This window comes from Acinonyx jubatus, chromosome B2 (genome assembly GCF_027475565.1).
Source record: "Acinonyx jubatus isolate Ajub_Pintada_27869175 chromosome B2, VMU_Ajub_asm_v1.0, whole genome shotgun sequence".
Lineage (NCBI taxonomy): Eukaryota > Metazoa > Chordata > Mammalia > Carnivora > Felidae > Acinonyx > Acinonyx jubatus.
The window spans coordinates 135,379,938-135,399,385 of record NC_069385.1 but is presented as its reverse complement, the minus strand read 5'-3'; the positions used below and the strand labels follow the sequence as shown (position 1 = coordinate 135,399,385).

Genomic DNA, 19,448 nt, shown 5'->3' with positions numbered 1-19,448 from the left:
TCTAAAGTGTCTTTATACAGGCATATCCCAGAGATATTGTGGGTTTGGTTCCAGGCCACGGCGAGCATTGCGATAAAGCGAGTATTGCAATAAAGTGAGTCGGATGAATGTTTTTGTTTCCCAGGGCATATAAAAGTTATAGTTATACTCTCCCATTGTCTGGTGAGTGTGCAATAGCATTATGTCTGAAAAACACTGGACACACCTTAATTAAAGAATTCTTTCTTGCTACAAAATGCGGAACATCACCTGAGCTTTCTGTGAGTCACGTCACTGGTCACAGGTCAGCCTAACAAAGGTGATGGTAATGAAAAAGTTCAAAATGTTGCAAGAGTTACCAAAACGTGATACAGAGACCTGCAGTGAGCAAAGAGTGTTGGGAAAACGAAGCTGACGGATGTGCTTAACGCAAGACTGCCGCAAACCTTCAACGGGCGAATAAAAAATGCACCATCTGCAAAGCACCATAAAGCAAAGTGCAATAAAATGAGGGAAGTCTTGGGGCGCCTGGGTGGCTCAGTCAGTTAGGCCTCCGACTTCGGCTCTGGTCACGATCTCATGGTCCGTGAGTTCGAGCCCCGCATCCGGCTCTGTGCTGACAGCTCGGAGCCTGGAGCCTGCTTCGGATTCTGTGTCTCCCTCTCTCTGACCCTCCTCTGTTCACGCTCTGTCTCTCTCTGTCTCAAAAATAAATAAACACTAAAAATAAATAAATACATGCATACATACATACATACATACATACATACATACAAAAAAAGAGCTAAGTCTGTATTTTGGCCGAGAAGTAGCCTGGACACCTGGGACACTTTCAAAGTGACCCTAAGATTGTGTATGTTTGCTTGGTGGGTTGTGCTAAGATGGCTGTCCAACACCTGCTTTGGATATTCAGGAGACTTTCACTAAGGGCTGCTAGACATTTCTCCTCAGGGAGGGATTCACAAAATTGACCCGTTGAATTAGGAGGAAACCGTCTTTCTCCTCTCAGGTTTACCCAGCAATAGTCCCTCAGCTGGCCTGGAAAACTATCAACTCAAAGACAGGGACGCATTTTGCCACTGCTGAATTCTGGCCCTCGGGCCTGCTCCTCTCTTATTTGTGAAAAAGGTGAAAACTTAACAGGCGGCTATTGGCAGACACTTCAGCGTAGGTCGCTCACGTTTCTGCATGTTTTGCAAACAGAGGCACTCGCAGATTTTGTTCCAGAGTCACTTCCAAGATATTTGCAGAGCAGACCACGGTAGAAGATAGAGGTAGTGTCGCGTTCCCAAACGAAAGGCAGATCCGTCCAGGAAGATAAAGAAAACGTCTTTCCCTCCACCCCCAGGGCAGAGAACAGGACTCTGGAGACCAATATCACACTATAGGTTAACTAACTAGAATTTAAGTAAAAACTGGAAACAAAACAAAACACAAAATACAAGAGAAGGGTCAGGTTTTCTAAGTTGAAAGTCCGCTCCTCCGATGCCGCCTGCTGACCGTGCTGTTGTCCTCTGGCCCTCTGTGCCTTATCCTGTGGGCACCAGGGCTCGGGGAACCGGCACGAGAAAATGATGATCCCCGGGATATCAGAGAAACCCACTCTTCCTCTGACTCAGGGGTCTCGTGTCTTCTGCCAGCATTCCGGAATCTGTCGTAGGCTACCCGGCTCGTTTGCAGGTAAAATCTCAGACTCCTTGCAGCTCTGACAGCTACAAGTCAAAACTGTGTCTCTGCCGTGTTCTGTTGTAGTCAAATCAGAACTTGATCGTAACAGTTGGCCAGAGGGGATGCTCGCGGGCTAAGAGCATTCACTTTCAGTCCAAGTCTCGGCACAGGTGTGCGTGTTCTTGTTCCCAAAGCAGAAAGAAGCCGAGGGCTTGGCTGCGGAGATAAGGAGTAAAGGGCCTGGGTGGGGGGTTAGCCTCAGCTGACCCAAGCTCTATCTCCCCTGTCTGACTTGCCCTCTGCTATCTTGCTTTGCTTCTTCTTCTTCTTCTTCTTCTTTTTTTCAGTGCTTTAAAAAGTTTTTACTTATTTATTTTGGGAGAGACAGGAGAGGGGCAGAGGGAAAGAGGGAGGTAGAGAATCCCAGGCGGGCTCTGCAGGGTCAGCACAGAGCCGGACGTGGGGCTCGAACTCATGAAACCGTCAGATCGTGACCTGAGCCAAAATCAAGAGTCGGACACTTAACCGACAGAGCCACCCGGGCGCCCCGATCCTGCTTTGCTTCTGATCAAAACTGATGCCACCCCTCGCTTGGCTTCTCCACTCTTCTCCACTTGGTCTGCAGGAAGGCAACGCTGAGACCACGAGTAGAATTTTTAATTCTCACTACAGCTTCTGGAGCTTTATTGTTTTGTATACTTGCGAACGTAACACATGATGATGGTAAAACAGTTATGATTGAGAAAAATCACGGGAAGAGTAATATGGAATGTTCATCATCACACTCCACAGGAAGCCCTGTGAACATTTCGGTGATATCTTCCTAGGCATTTTTCTACACACGTACATATTGCGTTTTTATTTGGGGTGTATTTTCTTCACTTTCTTTGGTCTTTTTCTAAGTAGAACTTTCTTTTCTCTTTTAACGGCGTAGTGTGGGGATCTTGCCCTTTTAACCGTCTAAAATGTGACATTAGTTTGAATGAATATGTAATGTAGGCGTATCCTTAGTTATTTAACCAATGTCTTTGATGTGGAAATGGAAGTTGTTCCTCATTTTTCAGTATCATAAATAATGCTTTTATAACCTCTGCGTGTGTGTCTCCCTACCTCTATCTATCATCTATCTAACTACCTATCTATCCACACTAGCTTGAACATTTCCTTAGGATTTATTCGCAGGAATGGAACTACCCAGTCAATTGCCTCCAAAATTTTCCTTGTCCCAGGTTTATTTGCCTTCGACTCCAATAATCTTTCCTTCTGATTACAAGGTTGTGATGATTTGTCTGGAGAAAACAAATAGGTATATTTCTTCATTCTTGGGTAGGTTTTGTTCGGTTCAAAGTGTAGAAACAAGCTCATGTTAATTTATGAAATGAAGAAAGTATGAGCCGAATCCCAGTCTACTCCTTTGACCTGACAAAAGGACACGTCTGAGCTTTAGAAAAAAACAAAACAAAACACAGAAGGGAGGGGTCCAATGCCACGAGACTCTTCTAACCACACATCTCCACTCCTCTTGATTTTGGAGGACTGGCTCGTTCTACAAGTGGTGAACATGGAAACAAATGGTCCCCAAGTTTTACATTGTATGGCCCCAGTTTTGAAAATCCTGGGCAAGTTGCTCATTGGCCTTGCTTGATTCCACCACCCACCCCTCGCCCAATCAACCTTGGCCTGGGGTCAGTCACATTGCTCTAACACAGCAGATCTATAGGGATCTCTAGGGCAACTATAGGAATCAGGGAGGGAAATATTCTCAGAAAAAACCTGCTGGGCAGACAGCTCCTTAGGTATCTGCTAAATCTATGGACATGTGTAAAACTAAGATGTAGTTGAAGATCAGGGGTGGCCTGAGTGGCTTAGTCGGCTGAGCGTCCAACTCTTGATCTCGGCTCAGGTCATGATCTCGTGGTTTGTGAGATCAAGCCCCACGTCAGGCTCTGCACTGATAGCATGGAGCCTGCTTGGGAATCTCTCTCTCCCTCTCTCTCTGCTCCTCTCCTCTCCCCCGCCTCTCAAAAATAAAAAAAAAATGTAGTTAAAGATCTATTTAGATTTCTTTTCCCGGCCACCTTTCTCAAATTGGAAGCTACTTTTCAAGTGAAAAATTTCAAGTGAGAAAATCTAAAAAGTCACATCTGAGACTATAGCCGAATGAGCTAAGAGAAGAGAAAGTGTAGGGACGAACATTGTGTTGACATGTATGAAATAACATGTATAGCTAGGCGGATGAAATAACACCTATAGTTACATGTATCAAATAACTCTTTTCTTCCTTTTCAAGGATGTCACCTGCCATTCTCCTGAAAAAAAAAAAAAAAAAAATCTCACTCCCAGGAAGCGCCCTAGTCTGTGAAGAGATCTTGTTTATGCTGCCTCTCTATCCTTATTTTAGAAAGTAATTTGTCCCCTCTTTTCTGGAGACTGCACGGGTTTGGGGATTATAAAGACCGAAACTTTACTCCCAGTTCTGCCATTAAACGGGCACCCTTGGCTGGTGCTTATATACCCTAAACCCGTTTCATGAACTGAACGTATCAAGGGTCTTGCCCTTTCCCTCGTTATTTGTTCCAGATTGTTCAAAATTCACCTCCCCTTACCACCTCACTCTGATGGTGTTCCTGTCCCCACCATTCGAATCTATTCCACACCTGTCATCTCTGTTACTCATTTAGAAGCTAAAGTTTATTGCTTTGCCTCCAGGGTGATGGTAAAAAATATTTAACAGCCTGTACTTCATGGTCACTGACCAATTACAATGGACGGGGTGGTGATGGACAGGGTTCTGGAGGAAACTGCAGATCCCAGAGTGAGGGAGAGGTCTGGAGCCCAGGGGAGGAGCCAGGAACACCGAGTAAGGGGAGGGGGCCCTCAGGATGCTTAAGGCAGTTCAGAGGAAAGTAATTCAATAATTTAACAACCAGTATGATGATAACTGTTTAAACAAATATAAGTTCTATTGATTTCTTATGGGTACGTTATTCTTCTTTCCATTTGGATTAGAAATTCCTCGAGGTCTAAAAGGACATCTGTAGGGGTTCCTGGGTGGCTCAGTTGGTTAAACGTCCGACTTCAGCTCAGGTCATGATCTCACGGTTCATGGGTTGGAGCCCCACCTCAGGCTCCACACTCTCTCTCTACCCCTCCCCCACTCGCTCTTTTTCTCTTCTCAAAATAAATAAGTAAAACTTAAAAAAGTAAGAGTATGTCTGAAATTTCTTGGTATCCATGGGATCCAGCCCACAGTCATCTTTTGAGTAAAGATGGCATTTCTGAGCCACATCGTTCAGGAGATGTCAGGGTGGGGAAAACACTTGGTGCTGAGAGACGGGTAGTACTTGACTAAGAAAATCAGAACTTAAGGGGCACCTGGATGGCTCAGTCAGTTAAGCGTCTGACTTCAGCCCAGATCATGGTCTTATGGTTTGTGAGTTTGAGCCTCACGTTGGGCTTTTTGCGGTCTGCACAGAGCCCTCTTCGGATCCTCTGTCCCCTCCTCTCTCTCTGCCCCTCCCACTGCTTCTGTCTCTCTCCCTCTCTCTCTCTCTCAAAATAAATAAACTAGAAAGAAAGAAAAGAAGAAAGAGAGAAAGAAAGAAAGAAAGAAAGAAAGAAAGAAAGAAAGAAAGATCAGAACTTAAGGTTGACCCTTCCCATACCCAACACCTATAAGGGTTAATTTTTGTATTCCCTTTGAGATCTGAGCCTTTGTGGGACTGACTACCTGACCAGCGACTTACTTCAGAACACCTGAAGTGTGAAAAACCCAGCGGGGATGCCTCGTTAACGCAGAATCGGACTGGGAGGAGTTTGTATTATTACGATTCCAGTGGAAAGTTGAGTTGCTGGTGTCCAGAAATAACCCTCACGCATCCTATTCCCCGCTTTTCCCCATTTGTGGTGGTGACGGTAAAGTCACGGAGGAAGGGGGAAAGGTGTGTTTAGAATAGAAACCTGTCATGCGAGGTGGAGACCGGGAATGCATCCTTCATACATGGGTTTGAGGAAGCAGTTGAAAGGGCATCAGTAGCACTTCGGGTATATTATGGGAATTGTATTATACTTTTACGCAGCTGGCCTGGCAACTTTGCCTCGATGCAGAACATGACTTTCTCAGCTGCCTGCTCTCTAAAAGCAAGATGTCGGACTTAATTTCAGTTCCCTGTTGCTGTGTTACCAGCCACCTCAAAAGTCAGCAGCTTTACGCCGACCCCCATTTATTTATTCATAATTCTGCAGTTGAGCCGGGCTTAGCTGGGCGGTTCTTCTGCTGGTCTCACTGCTGCCTACTCATGTAGATGCCACCTCCTGGCAGCCCAGTTGAGGCTGGGTAGACCGAGGTGACCTTATGCCCATGTCAGCCAGGATGCCTCAGTTCTGTCTCATGTGGGCTTTCCAGCAGAATGTTCTGAGTTTTTGACGTGGGGCAGCACCGTTCGGAAAGGAACATGGCCCAACACCGGAGCACTTATCAAGCCCGGTGACGAATGACGTGAGTAACGCATCGCGTTTGCTGGTGTCCTGGTGGCTAAAGCCAGATCCCTGGCTGAGCCCAGAGTCAACGTGGAAGGCAACTACACAGGGTGTAAGTCATGGAGGCCATTAAAGTCACAATCCATCACAGACTCCATCATCTCTAAGGCTCTTTCCGCTACAACATTCCGTCTCCCTGGGGATGTGAGTTCTCATTTCGAAACATCAAATTTGGAAACATACTGCTGGAGCCCAAGCAGCCTGAAAATTCCCTACTCTCACCAAGACGACAAAATGGGAGTGATTTTTCCTTTTCGTACATATCAGCACTTTTAAAAATATTAAATCTCCGGCTCTTTCAGATTGGGCTACCCATTCATTTTTGTTAGCTGTCACTTGGGCAAAACTGTAGCAGGAAGTGAAGAGTTAAAGAACGAAGCCAGAACCCGTGTGGTTAGGAAATGTTTGCACCTCATTCTGTACTCCGAGTGTATTCACAAAATCACAGAATCTATATTTTCTCATTCATGATAGCAGGCTGAACTCATGCGTATGCTTGTCCTCTCTTACCAGATCTTATTGAAATTACAAAAAACAAAAACAAAACCATATTTTAAAATAAGAAAGGCAGAAGTGCTTTCTGAGGAACAGGAAAGAGCACACTCAAATAGAAAGTGGGTGGGATTCGATCAGGGTTTCTCCAACTCGGCCCTATGGACATTTCGGACCGGATAATTCTTGGTTGTGGGGACTGTCCTGTGCATTTCAGGATGATCATCGGCCCTTCTGGCCTCCACCTGCTACAGAGTCGTGACACCCCCCCAGCCCATGACGACTAAATGTCTCCAATTGCTAAATGCCCCCCGGTGGAAGGAGTATAAAATTGCCCCCAGTTAAGGATCACTTGATGGGCTGGGTTGGGAGAACTAGAGTCCAGAACACGTGAAAGAGGAGGTCGTTTCAGAGGTAGGAGACTTTCAGAAATCACAGTCAACTCCAGCCAGAGCAGGAGTAGTCTTGTGAGTGACCTACACGGTGAGTAACAAAAGGAGGCCTGTCTCCAGGGCAGCAGGGACAATCACTGCCTTCTCCCTCATGGCCCCCAGAGGCTGGCTAGCTTCAAGGGAGTTGCTCCCAAACCGAAACCGCCCCCCCCAACCCTTACCCCCAGAGCTACTCTTCAAATAAATGGAAGGACCTAGTTTAGTGGTTGAGGCTGGAGAGCAAAGCTGGGACTCAAATGTTCACAACAGCATGGAAGAGAAAACACGGAAAGAAAGGCAACTCGGCTCAGAAGTCAAACAAAGACCCTTCTTGCCTTGGAAATGGTGAAGCCACTAGGCTGTACCAGCCCCCACCACATGCTCCTCGTTTCCACCCAAGCCCTCCAGTTCAGGGGAAAGACTCACTGACGAAAGGAAGATTAAATGAAATGCAATCCAGTCACTGATACGGCTGCATTTATTAATTGGTTCCGGAGGAGGAATGTTCAGTAAGACTGTCAGACATTTGATGACACCAACACATACAAAAGAGAAAAAAGGTAAATGAAAATGAATACTAATAAAAAGCGGTTGTTTTTTTTTTTACCTTATTACTAATCAGATGAATGCAAATTAGAACATCTCTTTTTATGTATTACGGAGGCAGACAATAAAAAGAGTGATAACATCCAGTGTTGGTGAATCTATGAGGAAATAGGGGCGCCTGGGGGGCTCCGTCGGTTAAGCGTCCGACTTCGGCTCAGGTCACGATCTCATGGCTTGTGAGTAAGAGCCCCACGTGGGGCTCTGTGCTGTCGGTTCAGAGCGTGAAGCCTGCTTCGGATTCTGTGTCTCCCTCTCTCTCTCTCTCTGCCCCTTCCCTGCTTGTCCTCTGTCTCTCAAAAATAAATAAACATTACAAAAAAAAAAATTGTGTGAAGAAAGAGACACTCTCAGATACTGTCAGTGAGAGGGCAAAGCCCCTTAAAAAGTTCATTTGAAAGTACCCATCAGTGGACGCCTGGGTGTCTCAGTCAGTTGAGTGTCTGACTCTTGGTTTCAACTCAGGTCATGATCTGAGGGGTGTGAGATCGAGCCTCAAGTTGGGCTCTACTCTGAGTGTGGAATCTGCTTAAAATTCTCTCTCCCTTGGGCTTTCCCTTTCTCTCTAAAATAAAAATAAAATAAAATAAAATAAAATAATAAAATAGTACCATCAAAATTAAAAGTACACAAAGTCTTTGCCCCAGATATTTTTCATCCAGAAACTGTCTTACAAAAGTATTTATATACATGCTCCAAGATGTATGTGCAAGGATGTTTGCAGAAGCACTATGTGTAATATCAAAAAAAAAAAAAAATAAGGTCCAACGTAGATGGCTTTTTAATAGAGGAACAACTGTGATACAATGCCCATTCATAGGATGACATACATCTGAATGTACTGATAAGGAAAGATGCCAGGTATTAAGTGAAAAGAGTAAAGCTCGAACAATACGTATGTTATAATGCCTTTTATGTCCCCAAAAGATTCCCGTGTGTTCACACGTGCACACATACTCACACGGCATATAGAAGTGCATAAGGGGTCTGGCAGGAAGAGGTAATAGGGAGAGGTCATTTTTATAAGGGGCATATGATACCTCCGTAAGCTTAGAAACAACTTTTACAAAGAGAAGTAAACACTGCAGGTTAAATCCTACACATTTCATAAAGATCACATCGGCTCCCTTTAATTTAAGACAAGGAAACTAAAGATTCCTTGAATGAGAACACCAGTGTTCTGGTTTCTACTCTTATACTCTTTGAATTTATCACGTTCCTTCAAAAAAATCTTTTTAATGTTTATTTTAGAGAGGGAGAGAGAGCACGCCTGTGTGCATGAGCGGGGGAGGGGCAGAGAGAGAGGGAGACACAGAATCCGATGCAGGCTCCAGGCTCTGAGCTGTCAGCACTGAGCCCAACGTGGGGCTCGAACCCACAAACCGTGAGATCACGACCTGAGCCGAAGTCAGAAGCTTAACTGACTGAGCCACCCAGGCGTCGCTCTCCTGTTCCTTTTAAGTGTCTAAGTATTTTATTGTTTATGTGAAGCCATTTACCACAGCTGTTATCTTAATCGTAGTTTTGCTTATTTAACAACCACTGTTGCTTATAATGTATTTATCTAATACAGTTTATAGAATCACCATGCCCTTTACAGAGATTTGAGTATTATCCAAAAAAATCCTTACCTAATATTTTTCTCCAAGCATAAAATTTTCACGCGATTTTTAGTCGCTTTTCTACCACAGCCGATCAAACAGTATACGTATTTCCGTGACTAGCACAAACACGCAGCGAGAGAGGTGGACAAGAACCGTGTGGGGCAGCTGGGGATAGAGTCCTGTTCTGGATGCCCCGGGGAGACCCAGGCTGCTGAGATCACATTCTAGAAACAGTGGGTGACGTGTACGTTTGAGAAAAAAACATCTCAAAGAGTCATCCAACCCCAAGGACGATTAAGGACAAACAAATATAATCCTGTCTGAGAACGTAGGAGATAACGGTGGGCAAGGTGGATATTTCACTTCAAGGGTCCAGGATATATATTTAGAACTGGCTTCCAGGTAGGTAAAATTTGAGCCAGACTTAAAAGGGGTAGAAGCGACTTCAGGGTGATAGAGGCTCTTCTTCTCCTGGAAGAATGTCAGATCGTTCGGACAAGATCTCAGATCACATTTCATTTGCCTCATCTTTATTTATTCAACATGGCTGATCCCAGAAGCCTTGTGAATTTCAGCAGAAACAAACAAACAAACGCGAAAACCACGGCTGACCCACTTTGAAAATATGGAAACTTAACGTTTTTTTTCCCTAAGGCTTTGACCAAAGTTTTTTTAAGTCTAAAAATGGACTCTCTTCAGGCTTGAAAACCATTACTCAATATTTTAAAGTGGGTGCAATTTCACAAAATTACTTAGGATTTGACCAAAACGTCTAATACTTATTTACTACCTTTGATCTGGTGTGAAAATTACCTTTCCCTTTTTCAAATCGGAGTCAATCAGAAGGACTCAAAGACAGGCCAGAGGTGGGTGAATTTCAGAGGCACTCGCCTCTTCCAGTGAGCATTTCTGCTCTCCATCCTGTTCAGAGCTTGGTGTAAATGCAGACAAAATGTGCTCATGCAAGCATGTATGTTCCATGTCATTAGAGCTGGAAACTTCTCTAATCTCTATCAGTACACTCCCCTGCTGTCAGATTAGCACCAAAATGTTCCATGGGGGAAATCCGTATACGGGAGGCTTTTCATTGTCTCCTTTATTTTCTTTGCATTACATGGAAAAGCTATCAAGACACATCCTTCGAAGGAGCAAGGCTTCTGCATCTTTGCAAGTATACGGTTTATCGGGGGTGGGGAAGGCGGGTACGGAGGCTTTGCGAGCTGGCACTCATTGCCCTCAGAAGTGCTTTCCGGGTTCACAGGTGGAGACGAAATGCCCGGCCGTGCTGATGTCACTCGCTGATGAGGCCAGGCAGCGATCCAAACCTGCAGATCAATAGGGACGCAGATAACTGTACCAGGCCGCCTTCCCTGATTTCACTTTCTCCCCAGTCACACAGCCCCTCACTACGGTCATGCAGGTCAAAGGAGAGATCATGCCTAGGTTTCAGATACATACAACTCTTGTCCCTGCAGAGCTGACCGTCGTGAACTCCCGACGAACAAATGGAAAACGTGGCTCGCCACCCCAGTCCGGACAGCATCGTCATCACGGCGTGCACCCAGTAGCCTTGCTTTTTGCAGGCTGGGCACTTCCATCAGGCCAGCTCCACGGGCATGAGACGCCACTGGCACTCTTGGATTCCTGACTCTGATTGCGGTGTGTGAGTGGGGGGGCGGGTGTAGGTTGGGAACGTTTTTTTGGATGCTTCGTCAGAGCTTGCTCTAAACATTCATGGAAAAGGACAAGACCCTCATTCTTCCACCACGGCTCACCCTCATATTAAGTGAGATTCCTCCAGGGGCACCTGGGTGGCTCAGTCAGTTGAGCGTCCAACTTCGGCTCTCGTCATGATCTCGCGGTTCGTGGGTTCGAGCCCTGCATCGGGCTTGCTGCTGCGGGTACAGAGCCCACTTTGGATCCTCTGTCCCACCCCCACCCCCCATCTCTCTGCCCCTCCTCCACTCACACTCTCTGTCAAAAATAATAAATAAACATTAAAAAAACCCCGAGAATATTCTCCAGACAGGCCTTTCTGCACTGCTTCTACCGATGAGAAGTATTTATCGGAGGGCAGGCTTGGAGGTTCACAGAAGCCTTGGAAGCAGGAGCTTGTCTGAGCGCTGGACCTCAGTCTTTCTTGGGTGGATGCGGCCAAAACCCCAGACTTGAAAGCATCTAATCATCTTGGAGCCTACTAGACATTTTGTTTCCCAGATGGATCATTTCCACCCATCTGGACAATTTGGACTATTTAATCGGATTGGGGATTTACAAACTGGGATTAAAAATAAACAAAACCCAAACCTCTCTCACTTTTTGGTCCACAAAGATATCCTTAGTTGTACACTCTCTACTATTCAATCAAGCAGGTAAGAAACAGGACATTGAGAGGGCGGAGAACTGCTCTCGCTCACTATTTAACGGTGCTTGTCTGGATGCTTAATTAAAATCTTTTCGTCCACCAGTAGTGTTCTCTTCTCGTGCCTGGTCATGGGGTGGAGACATGGCAGTCCCTGGGCAGTTCTAAAGCCCCAGGGCATGGGCTACAGAACCAACTGGTGGGCAAGGCTGAAAGAGTCCCTAAATTAAAAAAGGATACTCAACACTTCTCTTGAAAAGAGTTTAGCGTAAATGTAACTTGTATCAACTTCATATATGTACACAAATTGCAAGGTCAAAGAGTACTTACTACAAGACATATAAAGAGAAGAGTATCTTATGCCTCTAAACCCAACCCCATGCCCCAACCGCCAGGCAACCAATTTTTCATTCTTTTAGCGTTACTTCTGGTACTTAGCTCTGCTTTTCTAATGACCATGCTTGTTATTTGTTTATTTTTCCAAGTTAGATATTATCTATTGACTTTTTGTATCAAAGGATATATGGAGAATCTTGTAGGGAAAATCTTATAGACACCCACAGACACCCATACTGTGCATGTTCTCCCCACACCCTCATCATATGATAATACATGGTCACCTTACAATTAGGTGTTTACATGTGACCATAGAAATTCTGTTCACAATGGAGATATATAGTTATGGCACATTTCTTTCTTCCCCTCCTCCTCCCCTCCTTCTTCTCCTTCTCCCTCTCCTCCTCCTCCTCCTCCTCCTCCTTCTCCTTCTCCTTTTTCTTCTCTTTCTCCCCCTCCTTCCTCCTCCTCCTCTTCCTCCTCTTCCTCCTCCTCCTCCTCCTTCTTCTTCTTCTCCTCCTCCTGCTTCTCCTCCTTCTCCTTCTCTTCCTTCTCCTTTTCCTTCTCTTTCTTCTTCTCCTTCTCCCCCTCCCCCTTCCCTCCTCCTCCTCCTCCTTCTTTGTCTTCCTCTTCTTCATCTCCTCCTTCCCTTCCTCCCTACCTTGCTTCCTTCCACAACTTTCCTGGGGCTAATAACTGGTTTATTTACTGTTCAATGTTCTATGTTCTATAACTAGGACTTCTACCAGATTCCTCAACGAAAGAGATCCTTTGATTTTCTTGGAAATGTCTCCCCTGGAGCCCTCCACCTTCTCTAGACTTGATACACGGCTATTGTCCTGGTATATGTCCTCATCATCCTCTGGAGAATTTCATTGGCCGCTCTCATTTTGGGGATCCCCTGTTCCTGCACCCCATGTCTTCCTTTCTTAGTTTATTCTCTTGTTTTGGTGGAGCATGGGCACCAAGCCATTGAAGGCAAAGTTTTAGGCATTGCATATTTGAAAATGTCTTGATCACTTGGGTGGAACAGAATTTTCGGTTGGAAAAACTTCTTAGAACTTCAAAGGGCATTGCTACACCATCTTCCAGCTTACAGCTTTGCCGCAGAGAATCCACTAGCGATCTGGGTTCCTGATCCTTTCTAACTTGCTTTGAAAGCTTTGGGGGCCTTCAGAATTTTCCGATTCTCTTGTTTTGTGTTGCATCTTATCCGACCCTCCTTTGTGTCTGCTATCCTCAAGCCCAAGGCGCCTTTGCTTGAATTTCTCTAGAAATTAAACTTGTTTTTTTTTTCCTTTTCTGCAGGAATGGAGTGGTGAAGTCAGCTGGTGCTGTAAGACTTTCCATCAGCCTTCCTGCTGGCACCTTGATCACAGACTATTGCCTGTAGAACTGTGAGACCATAAATTTTGGCTACCCAGTTTATGGTACTTTGTCACAGCAGACCTAGGAAGCTAATATACCACCTGAAATTTGACCCGCTCTATAAAGTTGATCCATAAGAATTATGCCTGTGTCCAAAATCAGTTTGATCAAATTCAGTTTTTTAAAAAATTAACCATTGATCAGAACATACCAGTGAGGGTTCCTGGGCATGTGCTTCTGTCTGTTAACCCGGCTTTGTCACCAGAACCTGGTGCATTAACCCTTCCCCTTTGAAGGGAAGCACATGGTCCTTCCCACTTTGACTAGTCCCTCTGATGCAGGGACCACTGAGCAATCAGTGTTCCCTCCTCCTGGAATTGGGCAAGAGGCCACAGTGTGTATCTTTCGCTGAGCCTGAGGCCTTGACAACAGCAGACAGCAGGGTGAGGAGCTCAGGTGGCTAAGCCATGGGTCTTCTTAGGATGGACAGGATATGGCGGCACCGGAAGGCCGAGAGTGTCCAGCAAGGAGAAGTCAAGCTCAGAACCCTCGGTGGCACACGTGCGAGACTGGGCAGGAGAAGAAGAACCAGCAGAGGAGGCTGAGAGGCAGTTGGCAGAAAGGTGGCAGGAAAACCAGGGAGAAAACGTCTTAGAAGCCAAGGGAGAAGGCGAGGGCACTCATAGTGAGGGCAGCCTGTGCCCCTGGAAGGTCACAAGGTGAGGACCAAGACGAGGCACTGAATTTGCAGACTGGGAGCCACCGGCTTTTAGACACGCTATCTCTGTGCCACGGAAGCTGGGTTAACGTGGAACGAGAGATGGGCCAGAGGTGGTGGAGAGGAGAGAATACAAGTGGATATTTTGAAGGGATCTCATGGTACAAGGAGAGAGAAGACAGGAGGCAGCATTAAGGAGGGGATTGTTCTCCTGGTTTATTAGTTTATTTTTAACATTGAGGAAAGAATGAAATGTTTGTGTTCTGAGGAGAGAGGAGAGACAGAAGCAGAAAGAGAGAAGAGATCATTAGGAAGGAAAGTCCCAGTGGAAGAGGCAGGGGCATGAGCTCAACGATGGAAAGGACCATCTCCACTGAGCTGAGAAAGAAGCACATTCAGATATAGACTCAGCTGAAGGGCTTTGGTTGGGGGGCAGGGGCAGGCAGGAGACCGGCAGAGCTCTGGGCTTCATTTTGATAGGAAGTAAGTAGGAAGAAAGGTCAAGGGAGTCCTGGTTCCTTCCAATACTGTGACTTAGCACAAACTGCTGGCTCCCTTGCCCAAGACCAGTGTTGGAGAAACAAAAGAGGGAGACAGAAGGAAACAATGAAATAAAATTTGTTAATATAAAGATTTTAAAAATGACTTAAAAAAAAAAAAAAACCACCTCCAAGTAGCTCATGGGTTGAAGAAATCACAATGGGAAATTTAAAAAACACGAAAGGCGGCGCCTGGGTGGCTCAGTCGGTTGGCGTCCAACTTCGGCCTCAGGTCACGATCTCGCGGTTCGTGACTTTGAGCCCCATGGTGCTGACGGCTCAGAGCCTGGAGCCTGCTTTGGATTCTGTGTCTCCCTCCCTCTCCATTCCCCCCCACCCCCCACCACCCTTCTCTATCTCAATAAGAAACATTAAAAAAAATTAAAATAAATAAAATAAAAAATACAAAGGACCGCGTGATAACGAAAACCCTACGCACTGGAACTTGTGTCATGCAGTGAAAGTGCGATCACAGTAAAGTCACAACATTAAATGCTTCTAGGAGTAAAGAAGAGAAGCTGAAAACGCATGCCCTATGTTGTCTAGCTTAAAAGGTTAGAACAAAAGAGTAAACCCAAGAAAGTGGAAGGAACAAGATTACAAAAAATGACAGTAGAAAGCAATGAAGCCATGATTGAATAGAGAAGAACAATAAAACCGAAAGTCGATTTCTCTGAGTTCAAGCCCCGCGTTGGGCTCTGTGCTGATGGCTCACGACCTGGAGCCTGCTTCAGATTCTGTGTCTCCCTCTCTCTCTGCCTCTCCCCTGCTTGCACTCTTTCTCTCTCTCTCTCTCAAAAATACATAAACATTAAAAACAAAAAAAGAGGAAGAGGAGGCAGGGGCATTAGCACTGTCACTGTGAGTAAAAGGGGACATGGGACAGACAAGCAGGGTCCAAACAACAGGGTAGTGCAGAACACATCAACAAGTTTGTGTCAACAAATTGAAAATGTAGACAGAGTGGACGAAACAATACATTTTGGGGGAATGTAGATAAGTGGGATAAAAAAACTGTATTTTTAAAAAAATATTTATTTTGAGAGAGAGAGCGAGAGAGCGAGAGCATGAGTAGGGGAAGGGAATGGAGAGAGGGGGACAGAGGATCTGAAGCTGGCTCTGTACTGACAAAAGAGAGCTCGATGTGGGGCTTGAACTCATGAACCATGAGATCATGACCTGAGCCGAAATCAAGAGTCAGACGCTTAATGGACCGAGCCACCCAGGCAGCCCTATAGACTGTATATATTTTTTAAATTTTTAAATATTTATTTATTTTTGAGAGAGAGAGAGAGAGAGAGGAAACACGAGCGGGTGTGGGGCAGAAAGAGAGGGAGACACAGAACGTCAAGCAGGATCCAGGCCCTGAGCTGTCAGCACAGAGCCCAAAGCGGGGCTCGAACTCCGAAAGGCGAGATCATGACCTGGCCGGACGTTAACCAACTGAGCTACCCAGTCTCCCCGCCCGCCCCACTGCCCTCCCCCCACCAAATTGTATCTTTACAAAAGTAAAGCGCTTGTAAACCCCAGTTTTGGTTCTCATGTTGGACAAAAAGTTCAGGCGAGTTTATTTACATAATGGTAGTAATCAGTTATTTAATTCTTTTATAAGAGGGCCATGCGTGGGCCAATGGTCCCAGCGTTCTGATGGCCAAAAAGTATGATGAGTCCAAATCTGTACATTTGAGGCCTGAAAAGAAACTCATTCCTACCAGACCTGGGGAGCCGGGAGGGGGGGGACGGGCTGTCTAGCTGCGGTGCGGAAGAACAATTAAGGCATAGGGGAAACCCAGAGAAGAAAATGGAACGCGGTGAACAGCTTCTCTGTGACATGTAGTACGAGAAGTGTTTCACGGGGTAGGAGGAGGCTGCCTGTATAAGCCTGTATGGCCCCCTCCGTTCAGCTTAGTGATGGATCAGGGAGGTACCATCATCGCTGTGCAGAAGGCAAGTTATCACCAGATCGGTGACTGGAACTGTGGGAAGCTCACTACTGTCTACCCAAGGGTATTATCAACAGACCTCTTGTGTTTTGACGATCCCGTATTAACCTGCGAGGGCGGCCATACCAAAGTACCGCAGACTGAGGGGCTTAGACAACAGGAGTGTGTTATCTCACCGTTCTGGAGGCTCAAAGTCCAAGATCAAGGCGTCCCTACAGTTGGTTTCCTCTGAGGCCTCTCCTTGGCCGCTTTCTCCCTGAGTCCTCACACGGCCTGCCCTCTGTGTACATGTGCTCCTGGTGCTTAGCACCTTTTTAAAGGACCCATCTCCAGGGGCACCTGGCGGGGGGCTCAGTCCCGATAAGCGTCTGACTTAAACTCAGGTCACGATCGTGCCGATTGTGAGTTCGAGCCCCACGGGGGCGGGGGGGGGGGGCTGTGCTGACAGCTCAGAGCCTGGAGCCTGCTTCGGATTCTGTGTTGCCCTCTCGCTCTCTGCCCCTCTCCCATTCTCTCTCTCTCTCTCTCTCTCTCAAAAATAAATAAACATTAAAAAAAATAAAAATAAAGGACCCATCTCCGAAAGCAGTCACGTCCTGAGGTACTAGGTGGAGAGTTTCAGCGTAGGAGTTTTGGGGAGACACAATTTAACTCAGAACCAAGCCAAGGGAGAAGCTTCCAGACTCCAGGAGAAGACTGAGAGGAAAGAAGATTTGGGGGGTCCTGCGTCTAGGAGTTAGCACATGACAGACCGTTCTGACCACGTATTCCAGGAGGCGGAAGGTGAAGGTGAACGAGGGTGAGTGAATACATAAGTAACAGTGGATGGAGTAGAGACCCAAGCCGCTGGCCCAGTCCTCTGGGCCACTAGACCTTTGCCACCAATGCTCCTGTCACAGCCACAGAGGCAGAACCCCCAGAATTCCCCAGGCTCTACATGGATGGGGGCTGGTGATTCCAGCCCATAGGCACTTCTATGGGATGGGACAGACTGGTTACACCATGAACCACACAAGCGACAGACACAGCGAACGGAGCAGATAGCTATTATTGTCCCCAGTGGGCCATTGCCCTAACTGTGTCTCAGTGACGTCATGTGAATTTCCAGAGATCCAGACCTAGTAAGTGACGGACCCAGAATTCAGACCTGCCTGACTCCAAACCCATAGACTTCCCAGGGCATGCACAGGGGCAGGGCTTTCAATATTTCATTAGATAATCTTAGACTCTGTGATGGTGAATTTTATAGGTCAACTGGGCTGGGCCATGGTTGCCCAGATATCTGGTTAAACGTTATCCCAGGTATGTCTGGGAGGGCATTTCCGGATGAGATACCGAACTGAGTAAAGCGGGTTACCGTCCCTGATGTGGGCGGGCCTCGTCCAAGCTGCTGATGGCCCGAACGGAACAGAAAGGCTGAGTGAGAGAGAATTCTCTCTCTGCTTGACTGTGAGCTGGGGCAACAGTCTCCTGCCTTTGGATTCACCAAAGCCCATGAGCCCGTACCTTATAATAAATCATAAATATAAATGGAAATATAAATATATCTCCTGTTGGGCCTCTTTTCTCTGGAGAATATAGACCAATGCTGAGTTCCAAACGCCTTGTAAATGTTTTTCCACGTTATCAAGGGGTGGATAAGGTATTTACAAATTATTCTTGTTAGCACAATAAAAAAAAAAGCAAAATGTAATTGATGAACCATTTCTTTCTTTCATTTCCTTCTAGAGAGAGCGCACAAGCAGGGGAGAGGGGCAGAGGGAGACAGAGAGAGAGAGAGAGAGAGAGAGAGAGAATCTTAAGCAAGCTCGACACTCAGCACAGAGCTTCTCCAGTGAAAGAAGGAGACTGATGTTTGCTGAGCAGCTGCTTGGGGCTAGCGGTCGGGCGAAGTCCCCTGGTGTTGTGTGCCCACGCGATTCTCACAAGCCTCACCTTGTTCACTCCCTCTGGGTTGTGGGAGCTGGCGGATGGCACCTGGTGGGAGGGGGTTGGCACCTCGGGGGGCGCGCAGGGCAGTTACAGAGGCAAGCGGCTCTTTCGCCAGGAGGCGGCTGCAGTGGGTCAGGATTGCGCAACTCCACAGAGCATCTTTAGCAAGCGGGGGTGGGGGGGGGGGTGGGGGAGGGGGGTGGGGCTAGACTCCAAATCGGGCTGGATCCGGATGAACTTGTCATGGTTTTCCCAACCGGGCAGGTGGGAGACGGCGGCGCACCACGTGCCAAGAATCCTCGCAGGAGCCATTTCCTCCAGATCCCCCCACCTCCGCCGCCCCCACTCATTCTGCCACGTTATCTAGTTTGGAAAGCGCCCCGCGCCTTCAGCACCCCCAACCTCGGGTGCCGTGCCCGGCACCGCCTGGGCCCGGTGGCTGTCAGAACCCCGGGGTGTGCGTGGCCCTCCTCCGTGGCGCTTAAAAACGTAGTTGATGCATTTAACAAGAAACACATGTTTTCATTTAAATCACAATTAGCAATTAGAGAGTTGAGCGTGCCCTAGATAGAATGTATAATCGTCGTCGAGTTTTGTGGCCGATCTGCTTTCCTGGTGCCGTCCTCCTTTTATGCTTTGCTTTATGATTTTATAGTCAATTTATGCAGAACCGAGAGAAGCCCAAGCTAAATAAAGCCGCTGGGTTGGAGTTATCTGGCTTAAAAAAAAAGGTCACCAGGCTGGGCCCGGGCGCGGCAGGCTCACTGCCTGGTGTGATTCTCTTTGTTTTAGGGAAGGTGAGAAGAGATGTTTTATTAACCCTCCTCCTAGAGATTTAAGTTGCCTGGCTTGTTGGTGAGGGTGCCGGGGGTGGGGGGGGGGGGGTCGGGGTGGGGGGAGAATGGTGTGCTTCCCAGCGATACTTCGGGGTACC

At 46.8% G+C, this 19,448-nt stretch overlaps 1 long non-coding RNA gene across 1 annotated transcript; it reads left to right on the top strand.

The window, feature by feature from the left end:
• Positions 1–9,575: 9,575 nt before the first annotated feature.
• On the top strand, positions 9,576–14,753 carry LOC106974171 (uncharacterized). Its single transcript, XR_001430114.3, has 3 exons — positions 9,576–9,718; positions 10,792–10,975; positions 13,323–14,753. It is a non-coding gene; the product is annotated as an uncharacterized LOC106974171 (long non-coding RNA).
• The last annotated feature ends 4,695 nt before the right edge of the window (positions 14,754–19,448 follow it).